Raw genomic sequence first — 15,102 nt, 5'->3', positions numbered from 1 at the left:
AAACTAGAGCTTTGGCCGGGCGTGGTGGCTCAACCCTGTAATCCCAGCACTTTGGGAGGTCGAGGCGGGTGGATCACGAGGTCAAGAGATCGAGACCATCCTGGTCAACATGGTGAAACCCCGTCTCTACTAAAAAAATACAAAAAATTAGCTGGGCATGGTGGCGCGTGCCTGTAATCCCAGCTACTCAGGAGGCTGAGGCAGGAGAATTGCCTGAACCCAGGAGGTGGAGGCTGCGGTGAGCCGAGATCCCGCCATTGCACTCCAGCCTGGGTAACAAGAGCGAAACTCCGTCTCAAAAAAAAAAAAAAAAAAAGAAAAAAAAAAAAAGTAGAGCTTTGATGAGGATTAAAGGTAACTGAACCAGGAAGATAATTTAACGTGATGGTTAAGGGTGTGGTTTTGGAGTTGAATTTCCAGGCTTCATGTCCCAGCTCCAGCATTTACTACTTGTGTGACCTTGGCAGGTCATTTAAGCTGTCGGCACCTCAGTTTCCTTGTATATTTACTAGCGCTAAAAAAATTAGTATTTAGTCCATAGTGTAGTTGGGGAGAGTAGGGATTAAATGAGAAAATACATTTTACAAATCTGTAACAGTACCTAGCATATAATGAGCAACTCAATAAATGTGACCACTTGTCATCATTATTTCATATATAAAGCAGCTGGCACCTGGTGGCAATTTAATAAACAATAGCTATTATTAGTAGAAATAATCACTCCTGACATCAAGACAGGCCAAAACCCTCTTTATTGTCAAAACCCTATTACACAGTCCTGGCTGGGTCCCCATGCCTTGTCCTACTCTGTCATAATGGTGCCATCGAGGTTATTTGTGATAACATCTGGTTAGGAGAGTTAGTGTGCAGTGCTGAATGCACAGATAATTGAGCAGAGAGGTATCTGAATGTTTTATGAAGATGTGTAGGGGGAGGGGTTGATATTCCTGGGGAAGCTGCAGGAGCCTCTCTCCCTCTTTCTGTTTTGAGAACCCAGCAGCTGTGGCAACAGCAGAGAGATGGATCTCTTTGAAGGAAATGGACATGCTAGAAAAATATTTGGAAATCCATGACCTGTACTCACTTGATTCAAAGCCTATCACAGGAAAAGCCTATCACATTCCCTCAGGAATCTGTTGTTATTTGCCTGTTGAGTGGAGTTGCGACGCAACAATCGCCACAGCAAAAACTACTTCTTTTTCAAGGCTTGAAACAATTACATATTTTTTTTCTCATGGGCACTGTGTTTTAATCTCTCTGTTCTCAAAATTTACAAATTTGGATTTGTTGTCCAGTTCATTAACCTTTGTTGCCACATAAATCCTGCAATCTTTGTAGAAAAATAAATAATACAGGAGAGCTGTTTGACCTTTGCTCCATGCTGGACATTGATGTCATTTGTAGTTATTAGGGTGGGAACAGAACAGTACTCATTGATGACTGAGCGGGTGGGGAAACAAGGGGAGAAGAGAAAGAGAGAGGGAGGAGAATACAGATCACCACAAGAATCTCATGTTGTGCTTTCACTTTGGGCAAATATGACACTAGTAGTCCTTTGTGGGAGCTCTAAAAGGCACACGGGGGAAAGAAATTTCTGGAATAAACAGTATGACCTTGGCTGCCATGGCTCTACTAAATTGATTTTGCAGAACTGAAATAAATGGATGCTAGTGAATTTGCATTGATTCCATTTAAGGTTTTAAAAAGACATATGGGTAATATTATTGGCTAGAGACCCTTAAGAAAACTAAGGTAATTCCCCTCATGGCTCAAGCTAAGTCTTGTAGAGGGTGAAAATAGAAAACCTTACATTGAAAAGCTGAAAGTCTCAATGTTACCGTTGCTGAACCATTGGTTTACTGGGCAGTAGGACTGAGGATCAATCTAAAAACCTCTCAAGCATGGTTCTTTTTAGAAGTAAAACAGGCCAAGTGTGGTGGCTCACGCCTATAATCCCAGCACTTTGGGAAGCTGAGGCGGGTGGATCACTCAAGGTTAGGAGTTTAAGACCAGCCTGGCCAACATGGTGAAACCCCGTCTTTCCTAAAAATACAAAAATTAACCTGGCATGGTGGTGCGTGCCTGTAATCCCAGCTACTGGGGAGGCTGAGGCAAGAGAATCGCTTGAACTTGGGCAGTGGAGGTTGCAGTGAGCCGAGATCACACCACTGCACTCCAGCATGGTGACAGAGTGAGACTCCATCTCAAAAATAATAAGTAAAGGCCGGGCGCGGTGGCTCAAGCCTGTAATCCCAGCACTTTGGGAGGCCGAGGCGGGTGGATCACGAGGTCAAGAGATCGAGACCATCCTGGTCAACATGGTGAAACCCCGTCTCTACTAAAACTACAAAAAATTAGCTGGGCATGGTGGCGCGTGCCTGTAATCCCAGCTACTCAGGAGGCTGAGGGAGGAGAATTGCCTGAACCCAGGAGGCGGAGGTTGCGGTGAGCCGAGATTGCGCCATTGCACTCCAGCCTGGGTAACATGAGTGAAACTCCGTCTCAAAAAAAAAAAAATAATAATAATAATAATAATAATAATAAATAAATAAAAATACAGATAAATAAAACAGGCAGCCTGCTTGTTCTCATGTAACACATGATGACAGTAAGCAAATGTAAAAATGCACAGCATAAATCACAAGAAAATTTAATTAATAAGATATGCAGTAAGAGAGGAAATAGGAAGAATTTCTGTCAATGTAAATATTCTAAAAACAGTGATTCTTCAGATCAGGCTAAAATTAATGTCACTACTAAAGTTTCAGACAACTTTGTGATTTGAGCTAAGAAATACTTGTTGAGCACCTACTCTGTGCCAGATATTGTGATATAACATGGGTCTATAGTGATGAACAAGGAGACAGAGGCTGTCTTCAACCTAAGGACTGTACACTCTAGTGGGAAAGATTAAAAAGCAAACAACAATGCAAATGCAGGACCCAAATTGCAAGTATACATGGCACCTAACAGGTGTCACTTTGGAGGCTATCTACTAATAGCTACAGAGAGTATAAGCTGTTTTTGAAGAATAGATGATCAAAGAGATCATCTTGAAGACAGCATTTGAGTTGTACCTTAAAGGAAGCTTAAAGCTTCAATGAAGATGTGGAGGGGAAGTTCTTCTTGAATGAGGCACAGCAATGGTGGATACCTCTGCTTAGCTGGGCTGCAGGGTCTGTGTATGAGAGAAGTGAGATGTCAGCTGGTGTTATACTGAGCAGTTTGGACTTCACGGAGAAATACTGAGCCATCAATGTTTTTGAGCAGGAAAGTGACATGATCAAAGAGGTCATTTAGGATTTGTAATCTGGTGGAGCTGGGCAGAAGGATTGTCAGGAAGGGTATGTAGCCTGGAGATCAAACAAAAGGGTGAAGTCAGAGGCTCAGTGGGAATGATCCAGTCCAAATAGGGTATAATCCATTGAAACAGAAATGAAAGAAATTGTCAGTAGTTAGGTTTTATGGTTTAGAAACTAAAATGTTAATAAAAAAGTATTTGATTACCAGCTCGACAGCGTCTAAGTAGCTTTGTTATATTCTGAGGCTACAATCCGCTTGCTCTAATCAACTCAGTAAAAATAACTGCATCTCTAATGGTTTTATTGTTCAACTAGATCCTCTGTGACAGCATCTAAGGGCAGCATAAACCAAACCCTAAAAATACGCACGTAACCATTTAGTCTGTTTTATGCACATTTGTGTGTGTGTGTGTGTGTGTGTGTGTGTGTGTGTGTGTGTCTGTGTCTGTGTCTGTGTCTGTGTATCCAGTAATTTCTGCGTGAGGAGCTTAGGTAGAATAAATCAATTTGAAAATGGCAATGTTAGCCTCACCATGGTTGGTTTTTAAGAGGATTATGAACCATTATTTGGGACGTTATTCTACTTTTTTTTCCTGAAGTACAACTTCTTATTCCTGAGGAAAAATATTAAACATTCTGATAATGAATTATGTGACAGATGAGACTTATAGCAAGCTGTTCTGCAGTTCCTGCCACGGGAGAGTGCTGTTACCTGTGAACAGTCTGACAGACTACAGGAAGAACTTGGCTTAAGTCTCCCAAAGAAAGGAAGAGAAATTGGAAAATGAAGTTTGAGATACTGGCTTTAACTTACGACAACAATGAGTATTCCAAATGGAAAAGAAAATTTGGAATTTTGAGAGGTGTGAAAGGGAGAGTTTAAGCATATGAAACAGGCTACTTCAATAAATATCATTCCTTATTCATCGATGCTGTTGTCCCCCTATTTTCTCTACAAAGAGTTACAAGCAAGAGAAAAGTCAAAGAATTGACAACCAGGGCTTAGCCACTTGGTCATATTCCATTGTGTGAGCATATGCTCCATATAATATTTATGAAGGATAATATTTGTAATTGGTAGGAAAGTGATCTAGGGTGCCGCTGTGAATTAGAAAGTGCATGTAATTAGGGATCTATTTACCTGAGCAATTATCACTTTACAAGTAAAGGTCCTGTCTGTAATCTGAGGTCATTAAATCTTAAATACAATGCTGCTAAAGAAGTCTTCAGAGCTTTCACTCTCAAAGAGGCTGTCTTGAATCCTGCAATTTAAATATGGCTTTCCTCTCATTGTGCTCTTTCTTTTTCTCTTGTGTGTGTCAGCTGTACTCTCTTTTTTAGAAAAGAATTATCTATTACTCATACTATTTGCCTAACTCTCTCTTTTCCTGTTAATTGGTAAGTTTCATGAGGGTCTATATCTAGTCATCTAGCTCTGACCTCCTCTTTGAGCTTCATATTTTTTTTTTTTTTTGAGACAGTCTCACTCTTGTTGCCCAGACTGGAGTGTAATGGCACAATCTTGGCTCATTGCAACTTCAGCCTCCCGGGTTCAAGTGATTCTCCTGCCTCAGCCTTCCGAGTAGCTGGGTTTACAGGCACGTGCCACCGTGCCTGGCTAATTTTGTATTTTTAGTAGAAATGGGGTTTCTCCATGTTGGTCAGGCTGGTCTTGAACTCCTGACCTCAGGCCATCTGCCCACCTCGGCCTCCCAAATTGCTAGTATTACAGGCGTGAGCCACTGCGCCCGGCCTTAGCTTCATATTTCTACATCCAGCTGTCAACTTAACTTTTCCACTTGGATATTTAATAGTCACCTCAAGTTTATCATGGCCAAAACAACTCCTTACCCCAAGCAAACCTGCTTCTCCTGCAGACTTCTCCGTCACCGGATTTCTCAGCTGAAAACCCAGGAGCCATCGCTGACTCTGCTCTGTTCTTCACACACTATGGCCAATCCATCAAGAAGTCCTGTCACTCCAACTCAAATATGCGCTCAGTCTACCTGCTTCCCATCATTTCCACTGCTACAATCCTAGTGCAACCACCATTTTATCGCTGCCATTGCCTTTCCACTTGCCTCCTTGGCAGAGGGATACTTTGAAAGGGGATCAGATCAAACCATTTCCCTGCTTGAAAAACTCCAGTGGCTTTCTATTACAGAGTAAATTCTAAGCCCCTCACTCGGTCTGCCAAGACCCTGTGGTATCTTACAGTATCTGTCACTTTCTCCTTTACTGACTTCAGTGGGTCAGTTGTAATAGCCTTCTTTTAGATTCTTAGAGAAGCACAGAGTCTTTGCAAGCCTCTTTGTAGACCTCTTTCTCCAGATCTAGTCTTATTTGCCATATAGTATTTCCAGTTCTAGAAAGAGTGGCTAGAATATGGGGGATACCAGACTGGGTGTGGTGGCTAATGCCTGTAATCCCAGCGCTTTGGGAGGCCAAAGTGGGCTGATCACCTGAGGTCAGGAGTTTGAGGCCACCCTGACCAACATGAAGAAACCCTGTCTCTACTAAAAATGCAAAATTAGCTGGGCATGGCAGTGTATGCCTGTAATCCCAGCTACATGGGAGGCTGAGGCAGGAGAATCACTTGAACCCGGGAGGTGGAGGTTGTGATGAGCCAGTATCGCACCATGGCAGTCCAGCCTGGGCAACAGAGCAAGATTCCATCTCAAAAAAAAAAAAAAAAAGAGTGGTGGTGGGGGACACCAGTACTTGTAGGCTATAGGCGGGAGGAATGAGTAAAGTTAGAATTGTGGAAGTGAAATATTATAGTCAAAGTATTATCAAAGCCAGGTCAAATCCAGATCACCTAGAAAACTGAGAAAGCCGGGCACAGTGGCTCAAGCCTGTAATCCCAGCACTTTGGGAGGCCGAGGCGGGTGGATCACAAGGTCAAGAGATCGAGACCATCCTGGTCAACATGGTGAAACCCCTTCTCTACTAAAAATACAAAACATTAGCTGGGCATGGTGGCGCGTGCCTGTAATCCCAGCTACTCAGGAGGTTGAGGCAGGAGAATTGCCTGAACCCAGGAGGCGGAGGCTGCGGTGAGCCGAGATGGTGCCATGGCACTCCAGCCTGGGTAACAAGAGTGAAACTCCGTCTCAAAAAAAAAAAAAAAAAAAAAAAAAAACTGAGAAAAATGGAAGAAGGGGAGGTAGAGAACAAGGTCAGATCTCTCCCTATATAAGAAGATTTATACAGAAGATATGTTTTAATATGACAGGAATCCATTGTATTCTAGAGATTCCATTATCATAACAAACAATATACTAACAGTTTTCATAGTTCTTTAAAGATAATACTAACACGTTCCTTAAGACAAGAAGAGGTGATATTTAAAAGCACATTCTAAGTCCATTTGTGCCTTGATTTTTGCGTAGATGACTCATAATAACAAGTATTTTGCATATAAATTTGAATGTGGGAAAAGTACAGGGGCATTGCAAATGAGAAGTGTAACTATTCAGCTAATGTTTGAATGTGTGCTGCGGGAAATGGTGAGAGCATACAAGACCACTTTCCAAATCAAGCCCCAAATCAAATGCCTTTAGAAATGAAATTAAACATATACAAAATACTAGTTTCAATGTTGGACAACAAAATAATACAATTAATCTTCCACCTTAGGCCATCGCTTTGTCAATGGCACAATTTTCTACTCTTTCACCAAGGGGTGACAATTGACTTCTCCCATGGTTGAAGAAGGCCAGTTCCCAAATGAGCAAGCCTATTTATTGTAGAATTTAATTCGACTTTCTTGCTTGCCCATTAAAAAACATATACAGAAAACTTTTATAAAGAAACCTTTTAGCCTTTTTTCCCTAAGGATTGCTATTAAAAAGCACACCAAAGCAAGGAAGATGAGCTATTTTAAAATATGTAAGCCATAGTAATGAATTAATTACCATATAATACTTAAAGCTTTGATTATTCGTACATGAGAGCTTCTATTATTAATGATTGCTTATGAAATTAATCTTTCTAATTTCCATTATGATTCAAATTAACTTGATTAGTTGGTCTCATGATTCACATTTCTATCAACCTCTACTTTTAATTTCTGAAGCATGAAATGACATAAAATGTCTTTGGGGGGAAAGCACTTAAAATTAAGATTTTTACTTTGATGTAGTAAGTAAATGAATTGAGTTAGATGAATAGCAATTGAACTTTGTTTTCATTCACACACTGTCCTCTGGTGTTTAGATGTCTACATTGCATGTTAAAATGAGAACCCAAGATCAAATGCAAAAAGTTAATAGCTTCTTGTACTTGGGAAGGTCCATTTATCTTTATGTTTGGCCTAATAATTATCTACCTTATCAAGATTGTGAGTAAATGGATAAAAAATTCAAATGACTTGATAAAAACTCAGTGCTTTCTAATAACACAAACTGCAGGTTTATAGAACACATATTTATGCTGAGGGGATAAAGACTATCTTTTCTAAAGTGCACATGGAGATTTCTTTTAAAGTGAAATCATTCAGTACTAAATTGTTTGCTATATTTCGCCCCTACATTGTCTTACTTAAGACTCTTCCCTAGAGGTTTTGACAAAGGAGAATTTAGTGATGGTCTAGTGTAGCCATCAGGAGCAATTAGACCCTGAATCAGGGCTTTGTGCTCATTTTGGAATTTTGTAATCCTAGCAAATATTCACCAATTGCTTTAATGTGATCATTTTTTTTTTCCCAACACCTCTGTCTCTTGATTTAAACTGAAACCAGAGTTTAAATTTTCTAAATGCTAGTACCAAAATCTGTATTAGGAAAAAAAAAGAAAAAAAAAAAAAGAAAAAAGAATTTCTAAATGTTTTTTGTTTCAATTTAGTTTACAATTTATGTATATATATATATATATTGCACATATACCTTACATGTCTCATTTTAAATCTTTTGGGTTTGCTGGAGGCTTGACTTATGGATTTCATTGTTTTTATTATTGTTTTTTAATTTTTTGAGTATCTTTTGCCCCATTGTCTTCTAAGTGATGACTGTAATCATGCTGCTGTTTCTTTTCTTTTTTTTGAGACAGGGTCTTAGTCTGTTGCCCAGGCTGGAGTGCAGTCGTACGATCTCTGCTCACTGCAACCTCCACCTCCTGGGTTCAAACAATTCTCCTGCCTCAGCCTCCCAAGTAGCTGGGATTACAGGTACTCGCCACCACACCCAGCTAATTTTTTTTGTATTTTTATTAGAGATGGGGTTTCACCATGTTGGTCAGGCTGGTCCGAACTCCTAACCTTGTGATCCACCCATCTCCCAAAGTGCTGGGATTACAGGCGTGAGCCACCGCACCTGGCCCATGCTGCCTTTTCAGATGTCATGAATCTAATTTTATTTGTTTAGTAGAGTTGACTGAAGAAGCCTGGTGAGGTCCGTGACCAGGGTCTGGAAATGATAAATGTTAGCTTCAGGAAATTTATCATTTTATGACAATATGTTCACTAAGGGAAAGTCATTCCAAGTAATTAGCATGATGCCATCAGGGAAAAGCTACTTTTTGAGAGCAATGATGTTTTTTTTTTTCCCGCAGGTACATGTGTTTCTCTGAAGCTGAAAGAACACTTTCAGATATAATGGGAGCATTCCCTTATGGAGAGTGAGGGTAGCCTGAATGGCCTTATAAGTGATTGTTGACACGAAGAGTCTGTGACCCAGAATATTCTTTTATAAATTTCCCACCACAGGGCAGTGATGAACGACACCCAGCAAGACCTGAATACGTGATCTCCAAACCATGGGAAATTTACTCTTGGAGTGATTTGTACCCAGGAAGATTAGGGCTAGCAATCACTTGATGCTGGTTCTTGGAGGAACTTAAAGGATTTAAACATTGAAAAAGGAATGCATCATACAGGTCACTGCCTGGGTGTATTATAGCCCTGCAAATTACATTGGGATGTTCTGTGTTCGAGGTTCATGAGTGCAGAGGGCATGCCTGGCTTTGCTCACTATCAAATTCCCTGCACTTAGCAAAATGTCTGGCATGTAATACGCATTCAATAAATATTTGTTGGAGGAATTGATAGTAAAATTTGGCATGGTAAACTAAAAATATTCAAATTATAATATTTTAAACTTTCCACTATTGATTATCTATCTATCTATCTATCTATCTATCTATCTATCTATCTATCCATCCATCCATGTTGGGATTCACTCAGGGTGGCTGGCAAAATATTAAGGGAAATATTAGGAAAGTTATAAGATTATAGTCTCAAACCTTTTGGAAGGCTGAAAGGTTTTCATTAACTTATGGATTGGGCTGAAGGCAGCCAGTTCTTATGTTAGAACATTAAGTCATAGGATGAAGATTAAGGATAATAAAAGCTTCCCCAGTTAAGTCTGTTTACCTCACATGCCTTTGTCTCTACTCTGTTTACTCATGTAAACTTCTCACACACAGAATGCAGTGTAAGAGTCAGGCTAGCTGCTTTCAGAGGGTGATTGCAGCTAACCGACCCCCTAGCCTGACTCTTAACGCTGCATTCTGTGTGTGAGTGTATTTCATTCATCCATTGCTGAATCAGGGTCTGCAGGACAGACCTCTGCAGGTGGTGATCAGCATCTCAGGTGGTGACCCTGATGTGACCAGCTCCACAACTGGTGTCCCGCATGAGGAGATCAATGACACATTATCTATCTATCTATCTAACTATCTATCTATCTATCTATCTATCTATCTATCTATCTATCATCTATTTAATCATCTATCATCTATCTATCTATCATCTATCTTTTGTCTGCCCACCCATCCATCCATCCATCTTTGTATCTGGAAAAAAAGACTATGAAATTTGTGAGAACTAATATGTATGCCTTCATTTTTTATAAATCAAGAACTTAGACTGCAGGATGCCGTGGCTCATGCCTGTAATTCCAGCACTTTGGGAAGCCGAGGCAGGCAGATAGCTTGAGCTCAGGAGTTTGAGACCAGCCTGGCCAATAGGGTGAAACCCTGACTCTACTAAAAATACAAAAATTAGCTGGGCATGATATCCTAAGCCTGTAATCTCAGCTACTCAGGAGGCTCAGGAGGCTGGGAGGCAGCGGTTGCAGTGAGCTGAGATCACTCCACCGCACTCCAGCCTGGGTGACAGAGCAAGACTGCATCACAAACAAACAAACAAACACTTACTAAAGTATTTAGCTAAAGACTCAACAAAGAAGTTTAAAAAGGATGCCTGCTGCCTGACTGGCATGAATGAAGTCACTGTGGCTTGAGGGCTGGCCCTCAGCTTGACAGATTCAGAGCTTGGATTTTGTGGCTCAACTGCTGATGTTACTACTACCTCAAAAATTTGCTATTACTACCAATAATAGGCTTTTGTTTGTTTGTTTTCATTTTTTAGACAGGGTCTCACTCTGTCACCCAGGCTAGAGGGCAGTGGTGTGATTGTAGCTCACTATAACCTTGAATTCCTGGGCTCCAGTGATCCTCCTGCCTCAGTCTCCTGAATAGCCAGGACTACAGGTGCGTACTACCATACCTGACTAATTTTTTAAAAATTATTTGTAGATGGCCGGGTGAGGTGGCTCACGCCTGTAATCCCAGCACTTTGGGAGGCCGAGGTGGGTGGATCACGAGGTCAAGAGATCGAGGCCATCCTGGTCAAAATGGTGAAACCCCGTCTCTACTAAAAATACAAAACATTAGTTGGGCATGGTGGCACGTGCCTGTAATCCCAGCTACTCAGGAGGCTGAGGCAGGAGAATTGCCTGAACCCAGGAGGCGGAGGCTGCGGTGAGCCGAGATTGCGCCATTGCACTCCAGCCTGGGTAACAAGAGCGAAACTCCGTCTCAAAAAAAAAAAAAAAAAAAAAATTATTTGTAGAGATGGGGTCTCACTATGGTTACCCAGGCTGGTCATGAACTCCTGGCCTCAAGTGATCCTCCTGCCTTGGCCTTCCACTTTGCTGGGACTACCGATGTAAGCTACAATGTCCACCTAATGGGTACTATTTATTAGAGGTTTAGTCATCTGCCAGGCTCAGTGTCTCAAATCTATTACCTTATTGCATCGTCACAACAGCTTCCTGTGATCAATTATATCATTGCTTTCTTTTTTTTTTTTTTCTTTTTTGAGACAGAGTATAGCTCTGTTGCCCAGGCTGGAGTGCAGTGGCATGATCTCGGCTCACTGCACCTCCATCTCCCAGGTTCAAGCAATTCCCTGCCTCAGACTCCCCAGTAGCTGGGATTATAGGTGCCTGCCACCATGCCCAGCTAGTATTTTTATTAGAGACAGGGTTTCACTGTCTTGGCCAGGCTGGTCTTGAACTCCTGACCCCGTGATCTACCTGCCTCGGCCTCCCAGAGTGCTGGGATTACAGGCGTGAGCCACCGCATCCGGCCTGCTTTCATTTTTATAGATGAAGAAACTGAAGTTCAGAATGGTTAAGTAATTTGCTCCAAATTACTCAGCTATACCGAAATAAAAATAAGAATGTCAATCTTTTTTTTTTTTTTTGAGATGGAATCTGGCTCTGTTGCCCAGGCTAGAGTGCAGTGGCACTATCTCGGTTCACTGAAACCTCCACCTCCCGGGTTCAAGCGATTCTCCTGCCTGAGCCTCCCAAGTAACTGGGATTACAGGCACCTGCCACCACCCCCAGCTAATTTTTGTATTTTTAGTAGAGAAAGAGTTTCACTGTGTTGGCCAGGCTGGTCTTGAACTCCTGACCTCATGATCCACCCGCCTCGGCCTCCCAAAGTGCTAGGATTACAGGCGTAAGCCATCACGCCCAGCCAAGAGACAAGTGAAGTGACTCAGGAATGGAAAACCAAATATCATATGTTCTCACTGATATGTGAGAGCTAAGCTCTGAGGACACAAAGGCATAAGAAGGATACTATGGACTTGGGGGACTTGGGTCAAGGGTGGGAGGGGAGCTATAAAAGACAACAAATAGGGTACGGTGTATACCGCGCAGGTGATGAGTGCACCAAAATCTCACAAATCACCACTAAAGAACTTACTCATGTAACCAAATAGCACCTGTACCCCAATATTTATTATTCAAAAATAAATAAATAAAAGCTCCCCCAAGGATTCAGAGCAACCAGGCTGCAGAAACACAAGTTAAAGACCCTGAAATCCAGGCCTGAAAGAGTGAAGTCAAGGGAGAGAGCGGGGAGAGAGCAAAGGTGTCCCCTGCATCACCACCACCCCTGCCTAAAACACACCCAGTTTCCTAATGACACCTTCCTCTTTCTGTGATGACTGGCTCCAGGAGGCTCCCTCCCTCTAGGGAGACCAGCCTAACCAACACCTAAAATCATCTTTACTTACAATACCATTCATACAAACACTTCTTCAGGAGAAAATCATACAATGACGATCATCATGACAGTCACTGAGCACTGACTATGTGCCTGGCAGTCTAAGTGCTTACAGATATGATCTCAATTAATAGACTATATATCTATCTTGATATATATGATTGTGTGTGTATATATATATATATTAGATTATTATATAAAGACACAGGATTATGTAGCTATAATAACATTATTATATGAGGTCAGGGTAGGGTTTTGGGTAGGGAGAGAAGGTTTTTTGAGATAATAAAAAATGAAAAATAATACTATTTCCTTGTTTCCTTTTCATGTGCCTCCCACTACGTGCTGAGAATAGTGAGCTCAGGGAGCATGTCTGTCTTCCTCACTGCTCTACACTGTGTGCATATTGCCATGCATGCCACTCTGGATGCTCAAAAATATTTATCAAATGCATGAATAACAGGGAACTGAAATGCTGATGAAACGTGTACTTTTACACTGATAACAAGTGTATTTTCTGTGAGAAAACCTAAATGGAAAGCCAGATTACATTCAGATTCAGAGCAAAGAAGGTTCCTTGGAAGATGTTGTTGACTGCTGGCGCCACACAGTGATGGCATCCATCTCCTTCAATATTTCTGCTAGAGGAGTTGTGACCAGAGCACCCTCTTTCCTGAACATAAATGTGTTTTCGTTTTGTTTTTAAATAACAGCTTTATTTACATACCATACAATCTACCCCTTTAAATTGTACAATTCAGTGGTTTTTAGTATATTCACAAAGTAATGCACCACTCTCTAATTCCAGAATGTTTTCATTACTCCAAAAAGTATCCCTTAGCAGTCACTTCTTATTTGCCCTTCCCCTCAACCCCTGGCAACTACTAATCTACTTATTGTCTACATGGATTTGTCTATTTTGAACATTTCATATAAACAAAATTACATAAGTATATATTCTTTTTTGTCTGGCTTCTTTGTGAACTAAGCATAATGTGTCCCAGATTCATTCATGTTGCAGCATGAATCAGCACTCCATTTCTTTTTATTCCCATGTAGTATTCCATCATGTTGACATACTACCTTTTGTTTAACCACTCTCGAGTTGATGGACATTTGAGTTGTTTCCACTTTTCAGCTACCATGAATAGTGCTGCGATTCCCCCGCCTCAGCCTCCCGAGTAGTTGGGACTACGGGTGCGCGCCACCACGCTGGCTAGTTTTTTGTATTTTAGTAGAGACAGGGTTTCACCATGTTGGCCAGGATGGTCTCAATCTCCTAACCTTGTGATCCACCCACCTCAGCCTCCCAGAGTGCTGGGATTGCAGGTGCGATTCGTTGCGCCCAGCCCATTTTCTAATTACTATACTTGACTGATTTATACACACAATGGCATGGTGGTTTTCCTTGGGTCTAACCATCAATGACAAAAATAATTTTTTTTCAACTATCATTAAAATAAGTTTCCTAAATTGATGACAAGACTTCTGCCATTATTATTTTATGTTGCAGTATCCATATTTGTGTTCTCATTAAAAAACTCTTGTTGTCTTATATAAGCAGATATGAATACTGCAGGAGCATGTGACATGATACGTGGTTCAGAACACAGGAACTGAAAAACACAGTTTTGATGGACTGTTGCTATATCTGGTTATAGACAGCTGATTCACAATTAATTGGGCCATAGAACAAAGTGAGATTATACCTAGAAAAATTTTCAACCCTTGTTTTAATTCATCACTTAATTTTTAAAATTTCAGCTTGTGTGTGGATTTGCCATAAAACCAGTGATGCAAAAGCTTCATTTGCCAGAGCCCTTTCCAGCCCCTGTATCAAATTTTGCTTTTGTAATTTTGTATTCTTTTTCTTAAAAGGAATCTTCAAAAATGTATAGGTTTTAAGTTTCACCCTTGCCTGAGTTATCTAGCTGTGTCTCCTTTCTTTATATATGCTAGTTTTAAGACTGCATACACAAGTGATTAAAAGCAGATGATTCGTAAAATGAATTATTTCTTTAAGTTCTGTAAAGAGATAACAAGAAAGAAAACCCTGGATGTTTGTATCATTTATCTTAAAAAAAATCTCTGGTTATGTTTTTTCTTACCCTTTTTTGCTTCAAACCACAGTGCTCACTGAGTGAGCAACTGAGGTCTCGTGTTTAGTGGCTGGAAAATGTGGTTCATGTTCTTAACTTGGTAGGGCTTGTGGAGAAGTATGTTAGTGTATTCTTGGCTTTGCTATAAAGAAATAGCCAATGGGCCGGGCGCGGTGGCTCAAGCCTGTAATCCCAGCACTTTGGGAGGCCGAGGCGCGTGGATCATGAGGTCAAGAGATCGAGACCATCCTGGTCAACATGGTGAAACCCCGTCTCTACTAAAAATACAAAAAATTAGCTGGGCATGGTGGCGCGTGCCTGTAATCCCAGGTACTCAGGAGGCTGAGGCAGGAGAATTGCCTGAACCCGGGAGGCGGAGGTTGCGGTGAGCCAAGATCGTGC

The sequence above is a fragment of the Sapajus apella genome, unplaced genomic scaffold, assembly GCF_009761245.1.
Source record: "Sapajus apella isolate SASKATOON/1434 unplaced genomic scaffold, GSC_monkey_1.0 scaffold28, whole genome shotgun sequence".
Taxonomy (NCBI): Eukaryota; Metazoa; Chordata; class Mammalia; order Primates; family Cebidae; genus Sapajus; species Sapajus apella.
Note: the sequence above shows the minus strand (reverse complement) of the source record.